This window comes from Asterias amurensis, chromosome 22, assembly GCF_032118995.1.
Source record: "Asterias amurensis chromosome 22, ASM3211899v1".
Classification (NCBI taxonomy): Eukaryota; Metazoa; Echinodermata; class Asteroidea; order Forcipulatida; family Asteriidae; genus Asterias; species Asterias amurensis.
The window spans coordinates 757,038-784,618 of NC_092669.1; the positions used below are offsets into that span (position 1 = coordinate 757,038).

The 27,581-nt window shown below is 39.1% G+C and overlaps 1 protein-coding gene and 1 long non-coding RNA gene across 2 annotated transcripts in view; both read left to right on the forward strand.

Annotated features, from left to right (window-relative positions):
• The window catches only part of LOC139953842 (CD9 antigen-like), a 51,082-nt gene that overhangs the window by 7,581 nt on the left and 15,920 nt on the right, over nucleotides 1–27,581 (forward strand). The window lies entirely within an intron of this gene.
• Nucleotides 9,472–14,477, forward strand: LOC139953836 (uncharacterized). The gene is made up of 5 exons (XR_011788016.1): nucleotides 9,472–9,637; nucleotides 10,524–10,789; nucleotides 11,725–11,933; nucleotides 13,508–13,697; nucleotides 14,133–14,477. It is a non-coding gene; the product is annotated as an uncharacterized lncRNA (long non-coding RNA).

Below are 27,581 nucleotides of genomic sequence, written 5' to 3' on the forward strand. Positions count from 1 at the left end.
TACACTATACATCAGATGGCAATGGTAGGGGACATAAATTGGCGTCCCTTACTCAACCAACCTCTATGTTACACTATACATCAGAAGGCAATGGTAGGGGACATAAATTGGCGTCCCTTACTCAACCAACCCCTATGTTACACTATACATCAGAAACCAATGGTAGGGGACATAAATTGGCGTCCCTTACTCAACCAACCCGTGTGTTACACTATTCATCAGAAGGCAATGGTAGGGGACATAAATTGGCGTCCCTTACTCAACCAACCCCTATGTTACACTATACATCAGAAGGCAATGGTAGGGGACATAAATTGGCGTCCCTTACTCAACCAACCCCAATGTTACACTATACATCAGAAGGCAATGGTAGGGGACATAAATTGGCGTCCCTTACTCAACCAACCCGTGTTACACTATACATCAGAAGGCAATGGTAGGGGACATAAATTGGCGTCCCTTACTCAACCAACCCCTCTGTTACACTATACATCAGAAGGCAATGGTAGGGGACATAAATTGGCGTCCCTTACTCAACCAACCCCTCTGTTACACTATACATCAGAAGGCAATGGTAGGGGACATAAATTGGCGTCCCTTACTCAACCAACCCCAATGTTACACTATACATCAGAAGGCAATGGTAGGGGACATAAATTGGCGTCCCTTACTCAACCAACCCCTATGTTACACTATACATCAGAAGGCAATGGTAGGGGACATAAATTGGCGTCCATTACTCAACCAACCCCAATGTTACACTATACATCAGAAGGCAATGGTAGGGGACATAAATTGGCGTCCCTTACTCAACCAACCCCTATGTTACACTATACATCAGAAGGCAATGGTAGGGGACATAAATTGGCGTCCCTTACTCAACCAACCCCAATGTTACACTTTACATCAGAGAGGAAAGGTAGGGGACATAAATTGGCGTCCCTTACTCAACCAACCCGTGTGTTACACTATTCATCAGAAGGCAATGGTAGGGGACATAAATTGGCGTCCCTTACTCAACCAACCCCAATGTTACACTATACATCAGAAGGCAATGGTAGGGGACATAAATTGGCGTCCCTTACTCAACCAACCCCAATGTTACACTATACATCAGAAGGCAATGGTAGGGGACATAAATTGGCGTCCCTTACTCAACCAACTCGTGTGCTACACTATACATCAGAGAGGAAAGGTAGGGGACATAATTGGCGTCCCTTACTCAACCAACCCATATTACACTATACATCAGAGAGGAAAGGTAGGGGACATAAATTGGCGTCCCTTACTCAACCAACCCCAATGTTACACTATACATCAGAGAGGAAAGGTAGGGGACATAAATTGGCGTCCCTTACTTAACCAACCCCAATGTTACACTATACATCAGAGAGGAAAGGTAGGGGACATAAATTGGCGTCCCTTACTTAACCAACCCCAATGTTACACTATACATCAGAGAGGAAAGGTAGGGGACATAAATTGGCGTCCCTTACCCAACCAACCCCATGATACACTATACATCAGAAAGCAAAGGTAGGGGACATAAATTGGCATCCCCTAAGGGGCTTGTCTATGCTGCAATTTTCCAAGGTCATCATAAAGGCAAACTGGCATCCCTTACTCAACCTACCTGTATGCTAAACTTTACTTTAAAGCAAAGGTCAACAAAGGTCACAAATTGTATCTCTGTCTGAAAAGGAACTGGAAAAATTACTTGTCTAAAAGTGGTTATTTATATCAAATTTATCTGCGTTTCAGCTCTTAAAGTGCCTGTCCTACTTTTAAAACATAAATCCATTCTATAATTTATCTATATTTTTGGAGTTGAACAGTGAACTGACTACAGTGGGATTCAAACCAACAACCTTCGGATTTATGTGCCAGTGCTCTACCAACTGAGCTATCTTGGCGTTCTCCCAATTTTTTAAGTAGGTTTGTACGGGGTGCCAGTCAAAAGCCATACAACTGTTAACTGCCGTGTAGCTAGGGATCACACAGCCAGGGGATCACCTTATTAAGATGCGACTTTTTGTTTCAGATATCAATAAAAAGCAATCAATATATTTTTCTGTATATGATTTAGCATTCCTGCCAGTACCGGTGTTCCTTGTTCTCCATTCGTAAAGCGATGATCTTTCCTCCAATGCACCTGAACAGTTGATTCATTCTTCTCCATTATAGTGGCAATGTCCGCTCTGCCCTTGCTTTCTTCCAGATGAACTGCAACAAGGTCAATACTGCAATCTTAAGCCTGCTGGTTGCTACTGAGACCTCTTGCTTCCCATGGTCACCAATACATACCTAAATTTAGAAACGCATTAGGAAATAATGTTGAGTTAAAGATTGTGATGCTTTTCAAGTAAATAATTGAGGGAAGCTTTTTGGGTAATAGCAGTGGTTTTTAGGTTAGTGTTTTTCTGTACTTTGTAACTGACTTCATAGTTTCAGATTATGGACGATGATAACCTGGTGTTAATAATTTTTTCCTTTTCTTTTACTTTATTTAATAATTGATTCAGTTTGACTGTTGCTGGCCTTTTTCTGCCATTGTAGATTAGGTATAACAGTTTTACAATTCTTTCACCAAACTTCTCTATAAAAACAATTATACAATACTCACAGGTAGACAATTCACAGCAAAAGCAACTTTATCCTTGATCATTTTGCATTTGGTTGTCTCCTTGGACAAGCTCCACTGCTGTTTCTCTGGAACATGCCAATCCTTTCAGCTGCTGAAGTGGCCAAGAACTAACCTCTTGTGAAACCTTGGTTTTATACAATGAATAAGAAGTAACAATTATCAGACAGTATAGTTAAAAGAAACTTACTCAAGTACACACTTTATATCAAAACTCTATAAGAATTAAAAACTTTTGCCACTGTATGTACTTTGCATCAATACTGTACTTGAGGTAATAGTGAGAAAGCAACTCCATCAGAGACGGTTGTACTCGATGTAACAGTGAATATTTGTAAGCCAATTAGAGACCCTCCCTCCCCCCACTCCGTTGTGATGCTGTTTCATATCTGCTTAGCATGGATGGTCCAAGCATTCAACACTCAGCTCTGCCCTGTGCTGCTGTTGTATAACAGGGCAAACCCATGTCTATAGTCTAAGGACAGCAACCTACACACACATCATCTTAACTGCTAAAAAAACAATTATTGTATGATAGTTTATCAGTTTGAAAAAAAACAGGAAAGGAGATAACTTTGTGCAATTGTACTTGTTTCTTCTTTAGTTTGTGCGAACTTTGACATGGGTATAAGACAGCAAGCTTCAAACCTTTAAGTAGCGCAGTCCCTTGGAGTAGTCTTTAACTGAGTTGGTGACTTTGTGCTTTAGCTGTGGCTCCTGGTAAGGTCACCCACATCCACCTTAGACAACTTAAACCACTGAGGTGGCTGTGGCTTCAAAACTCCCCACAAGTCACTGTGAATAAAAGAAAACCAATTTTGTACTTGAAATGAAGTAAATTTTCCACAGCTTTTGTTTGATTGAATAGGGACTCAGTACAGATTGAATCAGACAGCATGCCATTAATTTATTGTTACTCAAGTGCGCATGCGAGTATTCATGCACATGGTTAGTACGCATGTGACAGTCTACTTGTCATGTGCATTACGATTGCGGAACTAGAGAATATCGTTGGCAGTAAAGATGTCTTCTCCACACAAAAAATTTATATATGTATGAGGTATAGTAAAAAATATATATAACACGGTTTGGGGGTGACCAGTCTTTATTAGCTCCCCTTGGTACTGAAAGTTGACAAAGAGGAATCTGACTGGCATAATACGAAACTTCTGTAAACTTTTAGCAATTAAACTTTAAGCAAACTAGGACTCAAACCAAGCACCTCTGGACTAAACATGGGTAACCAGCATTAACAAGGGGTGAATGACTTTTTAAAAAGTGCATTTTTAGAAGCTCTTTCAGAGTGTATCTTTTTGGTGCTGCTGCATAATACTGTACTCCAAATTAAGTATAAAGTGTCAGGATTGACTGTCGACCCGGTTAGCAGCATTAGTAATATTTAAAGCACAGTCGGTTTAACAGTAACAGCATGATCTAAAAATGGATCTAAACATTATTGTTTACCGCCTCATCCCATCTCACAAGGAATAATTTATTTGAATAAGGAAAACGTTACATTTAAAACCTCTATCTGTGTAACCATGGAGGTAGAAATTAAAAACTAACCTCCTAAGTTGTAACCTCCTCAAAGGTGTCAATCCCGATGAGGAGAGCAAACAAAAGCTAGCAGATGTGTTTTTGTTCTCACAAAAACAATGTAAAGATGGCAGGAGTAGGAAACGCCTTCAAGCTTATCATTGCAGCTGCTGAGGGTGATCAGCAGACAAGTCAATGTTATGTTATGTGTCCAATACATGAAGTCCAATTTCCCTCCTGGCACTGCTGTGCGTCTACTACTAGAACACCTTTATGTATGAAAAGTGAAGATTGAAAAATATTACTTACAGGCTTGTAAATTTAAGTTATGTTTGTAAATAAAACCAAAGACATACCATCACAAATATAACATAAATTGCATTTTTTAATCTACTTGGCATACAGCAGCTTGCCATGCTTAGGCCACATAAAAAAAATTGTTGATCATCCCGCCCGAGCGATCAAAACTCCCCGACCCCAATTTTGTTTTTTTTCACCATAAAAAAACCCAGCCTTTTTTCAAAATGTACAGGTTTCAAAAGATGTTTTACGAAAGTTTTTATTCATGTTGGCAAAGTAAGAACAATTCTTCAAATATTTACTTGGGCTACACAGTGTTTAGTTGTTTGAAAAATATTACAAAAAATGTCATCTAGGAGTTAAATTTGTTTGACAAAACTATTGAAAACATCAAAAACACACAAACCCTGTTTTATAGTGATTGTGATGATTTCTTTATTCTTGATTTCATATTTGGCATGTTAACAAAACTTAATTAGAATTTTTTTCTTCAACCTCCCTTCCTCCCCCTCCCCCATCCTCAAGAAAATAGTGACTACATGTATCAACAATTTTTTTTTTATGTGGCCTTAGGTGAAAAAAAGGAGTGGACACACTCAGCTGGGATGGGATTTAAACCAAAAACCCTGAACCTTTTTCTTCAAGTAGCACTTGGCAAACTGACTAAGGCATGTGGCTGTTTCTAATTTCTAAGTTGTAACACCTGTATTGAGAAGTGTAAATACATGGTACACTTTGATAATTCTTACAGCCACATAACAAAACATGGTGTGCATGTAAAAAGACCCCATAATTATATAATTAGTGAACTCCCTTACCTGTCATCAGGTGGACATGCAATTTTGACAAAATTGCACGAAGCTTTATCACTCTTAGTGAATTAATGTGGGACATCCATTTTTGCCTGATCCATACCATCAAATATGATGACAGACAGGTCCTACTGCTGTCTCCTTGCTCCTGTATGGTACTCCCCCTACGCTCCTTCCTAAAAAAAAATATATATAACATATACCTTTGACTTGCCCAATTTTGCATGTAAAAACCATTCACTTTGTGAAGGAATATTAATGACACTGGACACTAATTAGTATTAATCAAAGACCAGTCTTCTCACTTGGTGTATGTTTTTGAACAGATGCCTAATAAAATAACAAACCTGTGTAAATTTGAGCTCAATTGGTCGCTGAAGTTGCGAGACAATGAAAGAAAAAACACCCTTGTTACACGAAGTTGTGTGTATTCAGAAACTTGATTTCGAGACGTCAAATAATATAAATCTGAGGTCTTGAAATCAAATTCATGGAAGACTACTTCTTTCTCTAAAATTACGTTACTTCAGAGGGAGCCGTTTCTCACAATGTTTTATACTATCAACCTCTCCCCATTACTCGTCACCAAGTGAGGTTTTTCTGCTAATAATTATTTTGAGTAATTACCAACAGAGTCTACTGCCTTTAAATGGGGTCAAAAAACCTATATCATTATCATATTGAGGTTTGTGTTGACTATTAAAGTAAAACATAGTGTCTCTGATAATTTCATCATGGCAGAAGAATTAAAAACAATGTTCTAACTCCACTGCAAGATTGTGATTTCCCATCTCATTAGTTTGTTTGACCTCAACCTCTGTACTTAATTAGTAGTATTGTAGGGTCATTTTTTATCGTCCCTCATCATGTTTTCGAACCCCAGCTTCGATTCTCCTTACATGCCTTAATACCATGTGAGACTGTGAAAGCTCCACTGGTGACAGAAACTTTGCAGTTTACTCACGGGAGTCACCGTCTGTATTTTTTTCAGGCTTAATCATCCTAAGAATAATGTTTCTTGTCATAGGTTTAATTATGCTCAAATAATAAAATGATGAATTTTTGGTATAAATTACTAGTGCATTATTATGCCAACAATCAAATACTAGGTCCTGAATATTCAATATTAAAATAAACTAACTAACTCTCTCAACGTAAAACCAAAACTTTTAAGAATCAACACACAATTAATAGTTGATTTCAAAAAAGATCATTCAGTTTTAGATTGTGAACAATTTTTCTGTTTATCTACTACACTACAGTAGGCCGTCAGGCCATAGTATACAAATATTGACTGCGTTGAGTGGCATAGTAAAACTAGTCACTCGAGGTGATCCCCGGAGCAGCCGATGAGGGAAGATAGGCTGCTCCGGGGATCACCGAGAGCAGTCAAAGCAGACAAAGCAGTAAATAATTGTTTGTTTTATAACACCCCTTGCTTTGATTCTATCTGTATATCTTAATAAAAATTAATTCACACAACACCTTTATTCATGTGATCCACTATCGCCAACGTTGTGTTGCGTACAGAACAGTACTGTTGAACAATTCTTTCTTTGAATCTGCTGAGTCTATAAAATCTCGTAATTCATCTTCAGTAAGTAAAACAAATCACGGACGGGCCTCATTGTCCTCCATTTTCCTGGTAGAATCGTCAAAAAAACTTTACATGCCTCGCGCACAATCAATCGTCAAACAAGAACTGTAAAATCTTACGTTGAAACACCAAGTTTTGACAAAATAAGAGAGTACCAGACTAGTGCTGTTACGTTCGTTCTCTAAATCGTATTTAAAATGCACATTATGTTGTACATTAGGTTGTCAAGCAGCTCGTTTAAATCAATGGTAGTCAAACGTAGTCTGGGTACCAGGGTATCCATGCACTAGTACATCGGTTGCTAGGCTGTCGTTGAATAGTCCATTGAGTAGTTACTTTGGTCGGTGAACATGTACAAGAGTACGTAAAAATACACAACATGATGTGACACGCTCTCGGCCAATCAACAGATAGAATCAAAGGAAGGGGTGTTATAATAATTAATATTACAATTATTATAATTAATTATTAATAAGTAAATAAAGTACGCCTATCTTATAGTTCTACCAAACGAAAAAGTGAAATGCAAGGAACACTGACTCTGCTCTGTCCAACCATGGAGGAATTCCTCCATCCTTGGTCCCACACTAAACACTATTATTAGTATTACAGGCATGACAGGCGGCCTGTACGCTACTACTAGTACTAGTGTACCTACCTCCCACCAGCCACACTGGTCATGCTGGGTCAGGCTGCGCCATGGCGCTGTCGCCGTCAATGTCAGCCTCGAGAGATATCTGCATGCATCGCACTCGCATGTTAATATACAAGATGAGATCCAACTCCTTTGCTAATTAGTCCACCACCGGCACGTGGCGTAGGGCTCGATCACAAACACAAAACCAGCAGGATAGCCCGGGGCAACCAGCAATAAGCTGGTGATTTTTGCGCCGATGATTTCTTCCTCCACCGATTTTAAACTATAACTTTATAAGTATGTCGCATGCATCGCATATAAACGCACAACCGTTAACCACGCACAGCCGTTAACCACGCACTGAACATACATGTACATGATGTACATACTTATACACAGTACATGTTTATTGTACATTATTATGGACCGACTCGAGAAACGCCATCACGTGGTCAAGTGATTTTCATCACGTGGTCAAGTGATTTTCAACTATTGAACCTATAAGTATATAACAATTAACTATAAGCTGCTCCAAACAAAATTAATGTGGCCATTGACATGGTGTTCGATCAATTCTTCTTCAATTTGCCTGTAAATAAACAATTTTTAATAAAATAATAACTATTATGAAAGTTGAATATCATGATAATACCAAAATATAATTATATTAATACACTATAATAATACTATTTAAAATGGTATTCATTACAACTAGTACTAGACTTGTTTCCCTAGCCTATCTTATTTAATTTTTAACTAGTAAATGACAGAGTAGCAGTTGAAACTCGTATGTTTTTTTTCTATTTTCGTTGATACAACAAGGAAATCTGATTTGGATGACTGCGCAGGCAGCTTAAAAAAAACCAAAAAAAACCATAATAAGTACTACATGTACATAACAAATCAACAGTGGTGCTTTTCTATGCATTCTAAAGGAGTCTTGATTCCATGTGAAAAAAAAAAACTGTCCAGAAATCTCATGTTTGAATCTGCCGGCCGCACTCGCGTGCTCATCAACGTTTACCTGTCCCTTAAAACTCAGAAAATAATCGGAAGCATGCAAAACTCATTTCCATTGTTCTGTTATAATTAAATTAAAAACATGTAGGGCCTATTGTTATCGATTGAGGCCTAGGCTACCGTTTTTGTAGTTCCCAATTTTCTCACCGTTTGAGTGGTCATACCTTTTAATATTATTATCAACAGAATTCGGGTAAGATTTCAAAAATTGACGAACAGAACTCGCTAAAGTGCTTATTACAGGAACAATTATCAGTCGGTATGGTCGGACACACCCAATTAAAAATCAGGAAGGTCAGCGCCCCAATTGGAATCTACCTCAATGGTTCGATCATGGAGGTAGAATTCGATGTACTCTACTAGAGCTCTACGTTTCAGGCACAATAAGTTGAGTGCCAACCACACTGTTGCGTCGCTATCGAAGGTAAGCTATCATCCCATTTTCACATCCCAGATGCTCTTTGTTGATAGGTTGCTGGATCATAATTTTGTAAGCACCATAATAGGTTTTGAATTGTATTTATATATACAAAAAATATTGGATTAATAAAGTTTGAATTGGGGGGGGGGGGTCAGTTTTGGGCATTGAAAGTGGTATCTATCTGCGCGTGTGGACTGTCACTTACTACATTTATAATTATAGTAACACTGGTCATTCTTCAGATGTGGATGGCTGGATGTCAGCACCAACCATGGAGCTAAATCTGTAAAACTTCATTGTGAACTGTGTATGTATTAATGGACAAAATTGCCGCGCGTATTTTGTCTAAGAATGTTGTATAACAAGCTGTGTGATAAGCAAAGATCGTAGACGCTGATAAGAGATTTCCAGCATGTGCGCGATGCGTGGCATCATAACGCATGGCAAAATGGCCAATGTGTGTGGGTGTGTGTGTGTGCTACATATAATACATGTCTTGGTGTTTTAATACCCGTGGTTGTTGTTGCATGGAGCTCCTACAGAGCTGGTTGCCCAGCCCGGAGGAGTGGAGAACGCCGGCGTGTGTTTTTGTAGTTGAATACGAAAGTATTGTGGAATGATTTTTAAGTTATCTGAACGCGTGGGCGTTTGGTTAAGCCATTAGCTAATGCAGGTAAACCTTATAATTATTTGTCACTGTTTTATTTAGTGTTGCTGTTTTCGTTCAGGGAGGGATCCTCCGGGAATCAGCAGCGGAAGCCTACAGTAAATCATGTTTATTGTAATGTATGCTTAAATTGCGAAGCTGTCAATATTTTACATTAATTGTACAATGGAGGTAGAAATAGCCTCCATGATTGTATAATTTCTACCTCCATGGTTTAGTCCATCGTGCTGCATGGGCTATTTTACATCATATACGTAGTTATTAGCCGGCCACACTGTCTGCTCATGTGGGCCAGGACTGGAGGCACTTGTAGTTGAACATGTACCCGTCCCATGTACCTGATTATTCTACCTCCATGATTATCCATGCAATTACCAGTGCATAATGTACATACATATTTAAAAAATAATCTTCTTATTCTGAAATAAAACCGAAATCCCAGCATAGTAGCCTTCCGGCATCAGACTTAGTTTTGACATGCATGGTTGAGAAGAACCACTATTTTGTTTGACTATTTTTGAATTACTACTATTTTGTTTACTCTAAAGATTAAAAATTGAAAAGGCCTTTTTTGGTTGGGGGGGGGGATCCACATGAATTTCTGTGTGCATGCAGAAGTTCACTCTCGCGGCTCAGAATATTTACTGGATCAGAATTTTACAAAGCCAGGATAAAAACAAGACAAATAATCCTAACCCAGTTTACGTGCATCTGTTTGTATTTTATTAGAACAAGCACATCAATCTTCTCTTACACAATTTTGTGTAAGAGAAGATTGATTTCAATTATAACCACTTGCCTCGGGCCTGGGTTCCAGTGTAAAATTTTAAGCCTGTTTTAAAACAATCTAAACAAATTAAAAACTATTTTATTTATGTACATTTTTATGTAGGTTACCATCATAAACCTCGGTGAAAAGCCACGGCACGCCTACTATCAACCCGTCAGTTTTTGTGGAACATGAACATCTTTTGCAAGCTGTTCTGACCACAAACTAAGATCACATTCTCCCATTCATGACTTTGAGGAGATATGTACAAGGTTTTCATACAGGTGGTGTTGGTAACAGTTGCATGTATTGTCCACACCAAAGGATGACTTTGACAGTAATGATGCTGATATCAATGATGAGTCACAGACACAATTACCCAGTCAAAGGTAAACTTACATTTTGTTCTCTACATCAAAATGAAATTTCAGAATCTTTGTTTTTTACCCATAATGAAACCTTTGACTGTAATGATCCATTAGGTTTAACAATCATTCGAGAACCCCTCCCCCCAACAACAACAAAGATGTATAATTTAATATAAATAAATAAAAAAGCATAAAACAAAGGTTATTTCAATGTTTGTGAACTTCATTTAAAGGAACACATTGCCTTGGATTGGACGAGTTGGTCGTTGAAAAACATTTGAAACCGTTTGTTATTAATTACACATATGGTTAGATAGATAATTCAAAAGTAGAATATAATGATCCACACAAATTTGCATCGAAATTGCATGTTTCCTTTTTACTTTGCGAAAAAACACGGTCAGCCATTTATGGGAGTCCAAAATTTGACTCCCATAAATGGCCAACCGTGTTTGTCAATAAGGTAAAAGGAAAACCACGCAATTTCGAGGCATGTTTGTGTAGATCATTGTATTATACTTTTACAACATCTTTCTAATCATACATTATATATCGAACGGTTACAAACGCTTTTTATATACCAACTCTTCCGACACAAGGCAACGTGTCCAATGTGTTGGCTGGCTCATGGAAAAAACACTAACAATTAACAAATGAACAAAAACAAACAAGAATTTTTGTTTTTCCCACTAAGGTGTACAAACCCATTTTTCTCAGAGTGATGTCATTGGATGTTTTGGATGTTGAAAAAGGTTATCAAATACAATGGCTATTTACACCATTTTAACGTGAGGTTAAAAAAAAAATTCACAGTCACATGAAGACTCTATGTCTATTGGAAAATGAGGATGAATTTGACATTTTCCTTGGCCTTTAATAAAATCTGCATTCATGAAAAATTTAACATTTTTCATTTAAACATTGAAATTGTTCATTCTTTATGTTTAATTTTCCAGTATCTTGACTGGCCATCCCAAGAAGCATAGGAGAGGAGATATCACACACCCCCCTTGCACTCATAAAAAAGAGACGGACCCCATTACCATAAGCAAAACAGCTCTCAGGCCGAACAGTTCAAGAAAGAGGCACAGAATGCATGAGACTTGAGCAGTTACAGTACAGGTGTTAAAGCTTCTTCCATGTTAAAAACAAAACAAAAAATCTGGTAAGTAACTTTTTGCAATGACAGCAGCATCAAAATTAGCTTAGCTAATCTACACAATCCCTTTAAAAAATTGAAATTGACATTGTTTTTGTTGTAAAGCATTGATTATTACTGATTCTTATAATGAAGTTTGGTATGTATTTAACATCTATTATATCGTTGCGGTACCCACTGCCAAAACATAGGATTCGAACTGCCTCTAGCTACCGGGCAACCTCGGTAGTCTAGTTGGTAAGACACTGCTCTAGAATTGCAAGGGTCGTGGGTTCGAATCCCACCCGAGTAACATGCCTATGATAGTTTTTCACAGGACTCAGGGAAAGTACTGAGTATACAGTGCAAACACACATCGGTGTATGGGTAAAAAAATAATAATAATATTCTTTATCCTCGATGCAAATTTAAAGGAACACGTTGCCTTGGATCGGTCGAGTTGGTCTTTGAAAAGCGTTTGTAACCGTTTTTTATAAAATGCATATGGGTAGAAAGATGTTGTAAAAGTAGAATACAATGATCCACACAAACATGCCTCGAAATTGCGTGGTTTTCCTTTTACCTCGTCGACTAACACGTCGGCCATTTATGGGGGTCAAAATTTTGACTCCCATAAATGGCCGACCATGTTAGTTCGCACAGTAGAAGGAAAACCACGCAATTTCGAGGCAAACTTGTGTGGATCATTGTATTCTACTTTTATAACATCTTTCCAACCATATGCATTTTATAAAAAACGGTTACAAACGCTTTTGTTTTGACCAACTCGTCCGATCCAAGGCAACGTGTTCCTTTAACATCTATTGTATGTATGGTAGTTTCTGTGCATGCATCTAAAGACACTGGACACTATTGGTAATTGTCAAAGACCAGTCTTCTCATTTAGTGTATCTTAACATATGCACCAAATAAAAAACCTGTGAAAATTTAAACTCAATTGGTCGTCAAAATTGCGAGATAATAATGGATGAAAAAACACCCTTGTCGCACAAAGTTGTGTAAAGTGCTTGATTTCGGGACCTCAAAATCTAATTCTGAGGTCTTGATATGAAATTAAAATATTTTAGTGGAAAATTACTTCTTTCTCGAAAACTACATTACTTCAGAGGGAGCCATTTCTTACAATGTGCTATACTACCAACCTCTCAATTGCTTGTTACCAAGTAAGTTTTTATGCTAACAATTATTTTGAGTAATTACCAGTAATTGTGAGAATAAAAGACAAACCAGAACAGAAAATGAATATTTTGATTGTCATACTCAGTTTAGGCCTACTTTTTTTAATCTGCTTGGTAATGCCAATAGTTTGTTCATGTATCGGCTTTAAAACCACCAAGCTTGTAGCTAGGGGGGGGGGGGGCAGGGCGTCAGATCCCCTCTCCAACCAAAAAAAGCAACCAAAATATATTTTTTTAAATCAGCTCAACAATTGACCACATGGCTTGAATATGTGGTCATGGCGGTTTGTACAAACCATGTTAATGTTTCACTAGGAAGAAATTGGATCTCGGCGATCATCACAGCTGGAGAGTGAAATAAGGTTAATTACTCAATATGTTTGTTTACTTGTTTTTCTGCAGAGGAGCCTCTACTCCTTCAGTTTATGTCTGGTGTTGGCCGTGACAAGGACTCAAGGAGGCAAAAGAAAGTCACCTGGGCTCTGAGTGTGACACACGACAACTTCAGCAAAAGGTTTCAGGCTGATGGGGAAGTTGTGGAACAAATGCCCCTTCATATCTACAGGGACTTAAGACATATGCTGAGGCACAGGTACTTTTGTTTGAACAAATCTATGAACTTCAGTTTATGTAATGCCAAGGCGAATTGTTATTGGTAGAATAACAATCACATGATGCTTTACCAAGGTGAATACATGGTTCAGATGAACAAAAGTGCATGCTGTAACCCAAGCACAATTTTTTATTTTATTTTTTTTTTGACTGTAATCTGTTAGACTGTTATCATGGCATAACAAAATGCTGTGATAGTGTCCATGGGTTTTTCACACACTCTGGGACAAATAGCACCATCTGTTTTACCTCAGATTCCTCTCGCTCATTGCGTGTACAAAACCCATGGACACCATCACAGCGAGCAACTAATGAATGGGTCCAAGCCTGGGTTTTTATTTTTTACCAATGTCTTTTCTTCCATCACTATTGTTTAAAGAAAGTGACAAAATAATACTTTGTTTCTTTATTGTAGGAATTAGGCTCATTGCAAGGAGGCACGGAATACTTGTTTTGCCATGGACAGCAATATAGTGATGCTGCAGCACCTGAAGGCAAGATGCCACACTGAGCTGGAAGGGAAGACAGGAGGGATAAGTCACCAAGATGCAAGCTCGATTGACTATTAAGTCACTGACGGTGAGATTGAAGCTTTGTGATTTGAGTCACAGGATCAATCTTTGTGAATTAGATAATTACTTGTGGCCCTTTTTATCCTAGCTAAACCCATTTTCTCAATTTTCTAGTATGTTCTTTAAAAAAGCTTTCAAACAGTATAATATAGTATATTGCAGCATAGACAAGCCCCTGAGGCCCCCCCCCCCCCTGAGGGTACCCCAATTTATGTTCCCTATCTTTGCTCTCTGATGTAAAGTGTAACATGGGGGTTGGTCGAGTAAGGGATGCCAAAATATGTCACCTACCTTTGCTCTCTGATGTAAAGTGTAACATGGGGTTGGTTGGGTAAGGGACGCCAATTCATGTCCCCTACCATTGCCTTCTGATGTATAGTGTAACATGGGGTTGGTTGAGTAAGGGACGCCAATTTATGTCCCCTACCTTTCCTCTCTGATGTATAGTGTAACATAGGGGTTGGTTGAGTAAGGGACGCCAATTTATGTCCCCTACCATTGCTTTCTGATGTATAGTGTAACAGAGGGGTTGGTTGAGTAAGGGACGCCAATTTATGTCCCCTACCATTGCCTTCTGATGTATAGTGTAACATTGGGGTTGGTTGAGTAAGGGACGCCAATTTATGTCCCCTACCATTGCCTTCTGATGTATAGTGTAACATTGGGGTTGGTTGAGTAAGGGACGCCAATTTATGTCCCCTACCATTGCCTTCTGATGTATAGTGTAATATGGGGTTGGTTGAGTAAGGGACGCCAATTTATGTCCCCTACCATTGCCTTCTGATGTATAGTGTAACATAGAGGTTGGTTGAGTAAGGGACGCCAATTTATGTCCCCTACCATTGCCTTCTGATGTAGAGTGTAACATAGGGGTTGGTTGAGTAAGGGACGCCAATTTATGTCCCCTACCATTGCCATCTGATGTATAGTGTAACATAGGGGTTGGTTGAGTAAGGGACGCCAATTTATGTCCCCTACCATTGGTTTCTGATGTATAGTGTAACATTGGGGTTGGTTGAGTAAGGGACGCCAATTTATGTCCCCTACCATTGCCATCTGATGTATAGTGTAACATAGAGGTTGGTTGAGTAAGGGACGCCAATTTATGTCCCCTACCATTGCCTTCTGATGTAGAGTGTAACATAGGGGTTGGTTGAGTAAGGGACGCCAATTTATGTCCCCTACCATTGCCTTCTGATGTATAGTGTAACATAGGGGTTGGTTGAGTAAGGGACGCCAATTTATGTCCCCTACCATTGCCATCTGATGTATAGTGTAACATAGAGGTTGGTTGAGTAAGGGACGCCAATTTATGTCCCCTACCATTGCCTTCTGATGTAGAGTGTAACATAGGGGTTGGTTGAGTAAGGGACGCCAATTTATGTCCCCTACCATTGCCTTCTGATGTATAGTGTAACATAGGGGTTGGTTGAGTAAGGGACGCCAATTTATGTCCCCTACCATTGCCATCTGATGTATAGTGTAACATAGAGGTTGGTTGAGTAAGGGACGCCAATTTATGTCCCCTACCATTGCCTTCTGATGTAGAGTGTAACATAGGGGTTGGTTGAGTAAGGGACGCCAATTTATGTCCCCTACCATTGCCTTCTGATGTATAGTGTAACATAGGGGTTGGTTGAGTAAGGGACGCCAATTTATGTCCCCTACCATTGCCATCTGATGTATAGTGTAACATAGGGGTTGGTTGAGTAAGGGACGCCAATTTATGTCCCCTACCATTGGTTTCTGATGTATAGTGTAACATTGGGGTTGGTTGAGTAAGGGACGCCAATTTATGTCCCCTACCATTGCCATCTGATGTATAGTGTAACATAGAGGTTGGTTGAGTAAGGGACGCCAATTTATGTCCCCTACCATTGCCTTCTGATGTAGAGTGTAACATAGGGGTTGGTTGAGTAAGGGACGCCAATTTATGTCCCCTACCATTGCCTTCTGATGTATAGTGTAACATAGGGGTTGGTTGAGTAAGGGACGCCAATTTATGTCCCCTACCATTGCCATCTGATGTATAGTGTAACATAGAGGTTGGTTGAGTAAGGGACGCCAATTTATGTCCCCTACCATTGCCTTCTGATGTAGAGTGTAACATAGGGGTTGGTTGAGTAAGGGACGCCAATTTATGTCCCCTACCATTGCCTTCTGATGTATAGTGTAACATAGGGGTTGGTTGAGTAAGGGACGCCAATTTATGTCCCCTACCATTGCCATCTGATGTATAGTGTAACATAGAGGTTGGTTGAGTAAGGGACGCCAATTTATGTCCCCTACCATTGCCTTCTGATGTAGAGTGTAACATAGGGGTTGGTTGAGTAAGGGACGCCAATTTATGTCCCCTACCATTGCCTTCTGATGTATAGTGTAACATAGGGGTTGGTTGAGTAAGGGACGCCAATTTATGTCCCCTACCATTGCCATCTGATGTATAGTGTAACATAGAGGTTGGTTGAGTAAGGGACGCCAATTTATGTCCCCTACCATTGCCTTCTGATGTATAGTGTAACATAGGGGTTGGTTGAGTAAGGGACGCCAATTTATGTCCCCTACCATTGCCTTCTGATGTATAGTGTAACATGGGGTTGGTTGAGTAAGGGACGCCAATTTATGTCCCCTACCTTTCCTCTCTGATGTATAGTGTAACATAGGGGTTGGTTGAGTAAGGGACGCCAATTTATGTCCCCTACCTTTCCTCTCTGATGTAAAGTGTAACATTGGGGTTGGTTGAGTAAGGGACGCCAATTTATGTCCCCTACCATTGCTTTCTGATGTATAGTGTAACAGAGGGGTTGGTTGAGTAAGGGACGCCAATTTATGTCCCCTACCATTGCCTTCTGATGTATAGTGTAACAGAGGGGTTGGTTGAGTAAGGGACGCCAATTTATGTCCCCTACCATTGCCTTCTGATGTATAGTGTAACACGGGTTGGTTGAGTAAGGGACGCCAATTTATGTCCCCTACCATTGCCTTCTGATGTATAGTGTAACATTGGGGTTGGTTGAGTAAGGGACGCCAATTTATGTCCCCTACCATTGCCTTCTGATGTATAGTGTAACATAGGGGTTGGTTGAGTAAGGGACGCCAATTTATGTCCCCTACCATTGCCTTCTGATGAATAGTGTAACACACGGGTTGGTTGAGTAAGGGACGCCAATTTATGTCCCCTACCATTGGTTTCTGATGTATAGTGTAACATAGGGGTTGGTTGAGTAAGGGACGCCAATTTATGTCCCCTACCATTGCCTTCTGATGTATAGTGTAACATAGAGGTTGGTTGAGTAAGGGACGCCAATTTATGTCCCCTACCATTGCCATCTGATGTATAGTGTAACATAGGGGTTGGTTGAATAAGGGACGCCAATTTATGTCCCCTACCATTGCCATCTGATGTATAGTGTAACATAGAGGTTGGTTGAGTAAGGGACGCCAATTTATGTCCCCTACCATTGCCTTCTGATGTAGAGTGTAACATAGGGGTTGGTTGAGTAAGGGACGCCAATTTATGTCCCCTACCATTGCCTTCTGATGTATAGTGTAACATAGGGGTTGGTTGAGTAAGGGACGCCAATTTATGTCCCCTACCATTGCCATCTGATGTATAGTGTAACATAGAGGTTGGTTGAGTAAGGGACGCCAATTTATGTCCCCTACCATTGCCTTCTGATGTATAGTGTAACATAGGGGTTGGTTGAGTAAGGGACGCCAATTTATGTCCCCTACCATTGCCTTCTGATGTATAGTGTAACATGGGGTTGGTTGAGTAAGGGACGCCAATTTATGTCCCCTACCTTTCCTCTCTGATGTATAGTGTAACATAGGGGTTGGTTGAGTAAGGGACGCCAATTTATGTCCCCTACCTTTCCTCTCTGATGTAAAGTGTAACATTGGGGTTGGTTGAGTAAGGGACGCCAATTTATGTCCCCTACCATTGCTTTCTGATGTATAGTGTAACAGAGGGGTTGGTTGAGTAAGGGACGCCAATTTATGTCCCCTACCATTGCCTTCTGATGTATAGTGTAACATTGGGGTTGGTTGAGTAAGGGACGCCAATTTATGTCCCCTACCATTGCCTTCTGATGTATAGTGTAACATTGGGGTTGGTTGAGTAAGGGACGCCAATTTATGTCCCCTACCATTGCCTTCTGATGTATAGTGTAATATGGGGTTGGTTGAGTAAGGGACGCCAATTTATGTCCCCTACCATTGGTTTCTGATGTAAAGTGTAACATTGGGGTTGGTTGAGTAAGGGACGCCAATTTATGTCCCCTACCATTGCCTTCTGATGTATAGTGTAACATAGAGGTTGGTTGAGTAAGGGACGCCAATTTATGTCCCCTACCATTGCCTTCTGATGTATAGTGTAACATAGAGGTTGGTTGAGTAAGGGACGCCAATTTATGTCCCCTACCATTGCCATCTGATGTATAGTGTAACATAGGGGTTGGTTGAGTAAGGGACGCCAATTTATGTCCCCTACCATTGCCTTCTGATGAATAGTGTAACACACGGGTTGGTTGAGTTAGGGACGCCAATTTATGTCCCCTACCATTGCCATCTGATGTATAGTGTAACATAAGGGTTGGTTGAGTAAGGGACGCCAATTTATGTCCCCTACCATTGCCATCTGATGTATAGTGTAACATAGAGGTTGGTTGAGTAAGGGACGCCAATTTATGTCCCCTACCATTGCCTTCTGATGTATAGTGTAACATAGGGGTTGGTTGAGTAAGGGACGCCAATTTATGTCCCCTACCATTGCCATCTGATGTATAGTGTAACATAGGGGTTGGTTGAGTAAGGGACGCCAATTTATGTCCCCTACCATTGCCTTCTGATGTATAGTGTAACATAGAGGTTGGTTGAGTAAGGGACGCCAATTTATGTCCCCTACAGCAACAGAGCTGAGTATGGGGTTTTTTTAGGGGAAAAACGCTCCCTTCATACTCCAGGACTGAAGTGATGGATAAATATCACACATTTCAATGTTAAGAGGCCAAGGTGTTTAAAATGGCAACTTTTACCCACAAAAAAAATGATCTTGTGAAAATTGTTCATGTGAATCACAGTAACAAGATTTTATTTGGGTTTGTTGTCATTTTTCTGTTGATTTGCAGTATTGTTGTATTTTATTTGTGGAAAAGGCTTCTATGAAGCATTGTTTGTGTCAACTGGATATTTTTACAGCATATAGTTGTAAGTTAAGAACAAGTTTAATTTGTACATGACAAACGTTTTTATTTATGAAAATAATAAACAATTTGTGTTTACATTTGAAGCAAAATAGTTGTGTGATCAGTATTTTGGACTTGCTGTTTCTTGTATTTGTATGGTCAATTGTGTTATACACAGTTATTTATGAAAAAACAATGCACACTTTTAAAGGAAGTTAACAATTTCTGTTAAACTTTTTGACTGTGAGATATTTGAGTAAAATGCATGGTTTTTAACATGAATAAAACCGAAAATATGAGCATAGTTAAACCGTTTTGAAAAAATTCAAAATTAAAAACTGGAAACACCCATTTCCAATTTTGTTGAAATGTTTCCAATGATGTTAGGGATACGTTTGGTAACCCCTCTTAAAACTAGTTGGAATAAAAACGATACTTGGTGTGGAGAAAATACAGCAGCCTTTTGGAATTATAAATCATTTTGAGAATCATTTTCACTTTGAAGTAATGTGGTTATGGGAAAAGATACCCGAACATTTTGAATTTGAGAAACGTTATTGTCAGAAACTTAGACAATATCTCAAAAACGCTACCACCTTTTGAGATGAAATTTTCACAGGTAATTTTTTTTGTATAAATATTCGTGTTTTTACATTTGTATAGGATTCAGACAATCGAACGGTTCAACAAACCAAATGTATACGTTCCATATAATTAAATATTCTTGCAAAATTAAAGTCATAGCAATGACATATCCTTCTGAATAAACATCAGTTTGGAGACATCAACGGAGAGAAAAAATTCAGAGACACTCTCCTTGGCAAGTCTGTATAAACTTATCCATCTGCCATGCTGGTATTTTAATAAAGGTTTCCATTCCGAAATTGAAGCTACAGTTTCACACCTCACTCGGATACTTGAGACTTAGTGGAGCTAGGAATGAGTCTCACAGACCGACCCAGTATATCAGTTAAGGCCAAGGCACTGGACAATATTGGTAACTACAAAAAAATGAGTGTTGGCATGAACACTTATTTGTTAACGAGCAATGGAGAGCTGTTGATAGTATCAGCACATGACACTATTGGTAATTACTCAAGATAATTGTTAGCAGAGAATCTTACTTAGTAACGAGCGATGGAGAGCTGTTGATTGTACAAAATATCGTGAGAAACGGCTCACTTTGGGAAAGAAGTAGTTTCTCAATAAAATCGGGGTCTGAAGCTATTTTAAGGCATCTGATGGAAGCACACACATGTGTGCAACAAAGGTGTTTATTCTTTCATTATGATTCCCTGCAACTTCGATAACCAACAATGAGTCACAGATTTGTTATGTATGCATAATGTTAGGCTACACCAAGTGAGAATGGTGGTCTTTGACAATTACCAAAGGTGTCACTGGGTGCTTAAAGGTATTCTTTATCCATACTTGTATTGCAACAAAATGATTCACTTTATTTTTGTAGGAGTAAGCATGAACCCGTGGGTAAATATTAATATTTGCTTGTTCTTGTAAAAGCCGGTATACCGGCATAATTCATGGACTTTAAAGCGACTCGTGACGTCAACGCTGAGAAAATGGCGTATAAACTGCATTTATACAGCCAGTTAACTCTTTGATACTTTGCTAACCAAAATGCTGTGAGCAATAAATTTCCAAATATAGTTTGGATTTTGTACTATTGACAACTAGAAGAAAGGGCCCGAATTAACTCTTCCAACAAAATGAAGCGGTGCATGTTACCTTTAGAGAAAAGTATTTTTTTAGAGAGAGAGAGATGTTGCTGAAAATCTGGAGCGGTTATGTCCACACAGGTAGAATAATCACGAATAGGAATGTTTTTTTTTTTTTCTTCAAAATGCTGTAACGAAATCTGCTGCAGGCTTCTGTAGCCAAATGTTTTTTGTTGCCATTTAATTTAAGATTACCAAACTACATTCCCTTTAGCCCACGCTGGTGTTACTGCAATTTAAGATTACCAAACTACATTCCCTTTAACCCACGCTGGTGTTACTGCAATTTAAGATTACCAAACTACATTCCCTTTAACCCACGCTGGTGTTACTGCAGTGATCCTCCATGCCATAAGGCACACGCATTAGTCTCGCAGCGGAATAGAATGCATGGTATGCGACCTCCTTTAACATCTAAAGATACCACAGTTCACCCTCGGTATATTATCAAATTTATGTATGTTTGGTTATGATTTGATTGATTATATGAACTGTCAGACGTTGTGTTTAGTACTAATGCTATTCACTGAGGACTTGAGAATGGTCTAAAAGAGGAAACTAGGATCAGAATATAAAAATTGACTTTGTGGTGATTGAGTAACTGACAAACCGGAAGTAGATTCTGGCTGAGGAAGAAAGGATAACACGGAGCCATGTCGTGCTCTTTCTTGTCATTAGGCCAAATAAATACGGACTATACACAAAGTAATTATCACCCAAAAAGTGATTGTGTTTCACGACTGCTTGGTGCAGAGCAATTTCTTAGAGGAGCAAACACTCATAAACGTCAACACAGGATGGTATGTAGGAAACGAGAAGAACATTGTTCAATTTTAGACGTGGGTTAGGAAACCCTAAAAGGGGGAAACCCCGTAAAGGGGGAAACCCTAAAAGGGGGAAACCCGTGTAATTTGGTGGGATTGAAAACCCAATCTATGGGTGCGTTCGTTTAGCTTCCCTGGGTCGACCCCGGTGTGTGGCGGGTTTTTTTTTCTAGGACGAACGTGAGCAGATAATTACCCACGTTCGTCCTGGGGAAAAAATCCGCCACACACCGGGGTCGACCCAGGGAAGCTAAACGAACGCACCCAATACATGAAAGGGTCTGGTCTGAAACTGGATTCGAACCGGGGTCCACAGAGGTGAAAAGAATGGGAAGAAACCACTGATTCAACCTGTGGGCAAAGGAAACTCACACACTAAAAATGCATTTTCTGTGTGTTTTGTTCTTTTCCCAAACTAAAGTTTACATGTAAGAATGATGAGATAGCTACGTCAGGTCACCTATAGTGCATGTTGCAGTTTTTAGAGATTAATTTAAACCACTGCGTTAAAAAAAAAGAGAAAAAACCTTGTGTTGACCTTAATTATGGCGCAGAGTACCAGGATATCCTCTGTACTATGTATTTTCACTGTCGGTGTTTTGGACACCAGCCAGGTTCCTCATACGTTTATCGCCATTGTTGCATGACTTGATATAAAAAGAACCAACGTTGTTTTGCTACTTGACATTTTGCGTGGTGAGATACAAATTGGCTCACGGCAGGTGAAAACGTGTCAGGTGTGTGGCCTGGGGTCATGACCTCGTGTCGTGACCCTGGGGTCAAAATAGAGGCCTATCATTTTGAATGTGTAACGAATAGTTTGCAGAGGTATTCCTTTAAAAATAGCATCGAGGTTTAGTACTTGTGGGTAAAGTGTACGGGGTAGAATGTCAAACTCGACTGAAAGGATTAAAGTAATGTTGGAATTCAATATCTTCCAAGACAGATGGCGTTCAAGAGATAAACACGTGGGAAAAAAATTCTGGATGATTTTGGAATTTTAGTTGCTTTAAAGAAAAAGACGAAGTGTTAATAGAGCATGGCGTGAAAGTGCACTTTGTCAAGATACTGTTACAGCAGCTGGGGTGAAAAGTCGACTCGGTCGGCATCTCAAAAGTATTAATTACTTGTAGGACGCCCTCTGTGGGTAATATTCGTCCAAGCACGCACACCTTAAACAATTCTTAATATTTGAATGTGATTTTTGTTCCCGTTTTCATACATAAAATCAATTTCCAGGTATCTTAATGTCACATTTGAGCTTTTGTGACATTTTTTTTCTTCCTTTTTTGGTACTTATAAACCATTTTCAGGATTCAAAATCTCACATTTATGAGCGTTTTGTGATCTTTCACTCCTTGCTTCGTGCATTGTTTTTGGCCTCCTTCTCGAGGCCTCCATTTTGAAACATACAACTCATCTTCAGCAAGTCAATTCTAGTCGTATCCACGCAAATATCAAGTCCTTATCAAGAATGGTGTTGCGTTACATATTGACCCTCCCTAGCTCTACTAGAGGGAATCACCTCGGGTTGAAACGAGATGCACGTGCAGCTTATCAGCATTCAAATCCCGGCCGTTAAATAAAGACGTCAGAGAGAGAGAGAGTAACCTTTTTAGCAACTCCAGTCACGTTCCACGTATACTTGGTACATCTTTGCAATGGAAGTTACAATTCCATAAAATGGCGCCATACTATTTTTCCCAAGGTAGCGACATAATTTAAACATACTGTTGATATCCAAATTATTCAGTGCAGTCACCCGATTATTATGCAATCCTGTGTTTCCTCCAGTCCCCCCCCCCGGATAGCTCTAACCATCTAGCGATCATACTTCCACAGTACCCTCCACAACAAGGCTGGTGACTACATAGTCACTAAAGCAAGGGAATAGTCTATGAAAACAAGTCAATTAAACCAAACAATTCAAGTGGACATTATCTCTTTCAACATTAATCATTGATAGTCGAGTAGTAAATTTCACTAGTCGCCCAGGCCGATAAGTTATCTTCGTCTTTGGTATCACAAGGACAACATTATCTAGGCCTACTCTACTACATGGTTATAAGTCGACGAGGATGAATATTTCGAGTGGAATGAGACTGAGGCGTCTTGAAGCCCAGGAGATCTGACCAGTGTCATTTGTTATTCTTTAATATCTCGGTGTTTGGCTGCTTGAACATTCAGAATCCCACGATGGTCCGATAACAGACCGGAGATTCTGGTAAATATTCTAGCCTGGAAAACTCCGCAATAAGTCGGATGTGTGATCGAGGAGATATGTACGAAACACGACGTGCAGTGAAATACTTATCCCTCTCGGAAAAAAAATCACAATGAAACAGCCACAAGGGAGAGCAGAAACAACAAACGACAACGACATTGTTTCAAACATAGGGTGCGGAAAGAAAAACTATAGTTTCAAATTGATCTGAATATTTTTTATTATTGAGGAATGTTGAATGTAAATAGCCTACATATAGCAGGCTGATGACTCGTCTAAGATGCCCACTCCTCCTTAGATTGCTGCTTGATTTATTGTTCATTTTCCGGGACATTTCCGACTGCCCACTCTCGCATAATGACAGCGGTTTATTGCACCCTCGAGGGCACAAAATCTGGCCGGTCATCGAGCACCGATTCACGGCGTGGAACGCGACCCTCGATGCTTTTTTTCATTATGTTCCCTCGGTAAAGTCTTTTTGGGCAAGTTGTTCCCATTGCGACTGTTGAATCGAAGACGTGTATAAACAGCTCGTTGGAGACGCTCTGTGATAAAAGAACGTGGCTGCCAGTGCAAATGACAGGCCCAGGGCATTATATTGACATACATGGACTTTAGAACTGTTCTTGCAGAACCCCGATAATGGGGTAAATATTGGACCTGGTTAGCTATTACTGACCCCTTGTGAACACTTTTTTTTTACCTGGATTTACCTTAGGAGTGAATATTTGACCTGGTTTGCTTACCACTACATAAGACCTAAGTGTATTAAATTTTATTTTACCTGAACTCTGGGCAATAATGGAGGGTTAATATTAGACGTGGCTATAGCTATTACTGACCTCGTGAACTGATATTGGACCTCAATTTGGGGATGCATATTTTGACCTGGTTTTTCTGACCGCAATACATCTGACCTATATGTGTTGACTTAAGGGCAATATATGTAGGGTAAATACTGGACCGGATGAAATCACATTCAGGTCAATATTGGACCAAGCATGCCAACTATGCGTTGTTTAAACACAAATAGTGTTGTGCATGTTAGTATTGCCTAATATCATTACCTGACTCCAACATTATGAGCATATTATATTTAAAACAACAAACGTGCGACAGTTGTATTTCAATTGGTCATCAGAGTTACGCTAATAATACACTTATAATAATTTATGTATAACTCTGAAATGAAAATGTGAGACTTCCACTCAGTGATGATCTATGAAACCGAACGTGATGTTTTTACGAATGCTTTTTATAGAAAATGAAGGCAATAAGGAAATAACTTCCCTTATTGAGAGGAGTTTCCATTGTCAAAATATTTGCAATTAAATTCCAGAGAGGGTGGTCGGTTAGTTAAGTTTTTAGTTGTTTGTGTAAGTTCCTGTTTTAATGTCAATGTACTTCATCTTTGTTTCGTTTTGTGTGTGCCCGATTAAACGGTGAAATAACGCGGGGAAAAAAGTGTGATTTTGCAACCAATGTCTTACTTTCTACAATATAGGGTATCTTAGCTAAAGCAAGCATAGCACACTTATAATCAAGCAGTATACAAGCTAAACTAAAAGCAAGCTAGAAAGCTAAAGCAAGCTTAGAAAGCTAACTAAAACGTGTTTGAAGCACATACGATCAATGAAATTGGGTCTTGTCCCCAGATGCGAAGTCTAATTAGATAAAGTGCCAAGGGGCCAAATCACTTGACAGGCCCCTGTGCCGACATAAGGGTCTCTGATACGGCTTTACTGATGATGATATGTTCGCTTTAGATACAGCTGTAAATCGTAATTGTATAACATTAGTGGACAAAGCTTCTTGATGACAAAGTCTTCATCATTCTGGCGCTTTTATATTCGGTTAATTTTAAAGTCGAGTTATGACGCAGAAATCGACACTACAACCTTTCTGATAACAGTGTTTTCATTGTTGATTTACGTGTGTTTGTATTCGGAGAATTTCAGAGGCGTCAATATCGATTCCATCGTGGATTGATTCGAGTATTAAAAGTCGAATTCAATGGAGAGTCGACTCCGTAATGTTTTATTATTGAGGGGGTAACTACAAGAGTAAGGTTTCTTACTCTTGTTACCGATCGGGATGTAAATGTAATCGACTTAGTTTATTGAGTCGAGTATTTAAAATCGAATAAGATGTAGAGTCGACTCCACAACCTTATGGAGGGCAAATTACACGTGTGTGTATTCGGATACATTTATAATCGACCCCGATATCAAAGTAATCGACTCCAGTCCTCCTCTCAATTGGAGTAACGCTGATTGATGACCGATGACTCAGGCCTGAATTATTCGGAATAAATGCATTCTACGTATTCGAATAAATTGGATGTCGAATAAAATGTTTAATGTAGAGTCGACCCCTAGAGGTCTTATGTACTTTTGATGATTCACTTTGCCGCGCTTTTTGAGAATGAACCTTCTCAGGTATACTGAGGTGTAGCTATAGAGATGATTAATTTCTCCCTTCGTTTGTAAAGGGAATATTCATCACCATATTTGCATTTTTTTGTTGGATTTATCTTAAAGGCAGTGGACACTATTGGTAACTACTCAAAATAATTATTACCATAAAACCTTACTTGATTATGAGTAATGGGGAGAGGTTGATAGTATAACACATTGTGAGAAACAGCTCCCTCTGAAGTGACGTAGTTTTTGAGAAAGAAGTAATTTTCCTCAAATTTGATTTCGGGACATCAAGTTTAGATATTGAGGTCTCACAATCAAGCATCTGAAAGCGCACAACTTCGTGTAACAATTGTGTTTTTTTCTTTCATTATTATCTTGCAACTTCGCAACTCCAATTGCGCTCAAATTTTCACAGGTTTGTTATTTTACGCATATGTTGAGATACAACACTGTGAAGACTAATCTTTGACAATTACCAATAGTGTCCACTGTCTTTAAGAAAGATCCGTAACCATTGTTTGAGATTACTCATTAGTCCTCTATTTCATCATAAATGATCATTAAGTTCGAAATCATACATTGTTCATACCCTCTATAGATTTAAAGAAACAAATATAACAGGAATGGTGTCTCATGATTTTTAAAGAAATATATCATATAGGGATGGTACATCGTTGGTTAATGAGGAAGTACATTATATATCCTCTATTTTTCAAGGCATAATTATAAATATTATCAAGAAATGCCAAACACGTAGTAAAGTTGGGAAAATAAAACAGATGGCAAAATAGCATGGTCCTGTTTTTTTAAAATGAGAATCAGTTCCTTAAAGCCATTATACACTTTCAGTAGAGAAAAATAGGTCACAGATTTACAAATAATTTACAGGGTTTACAGAA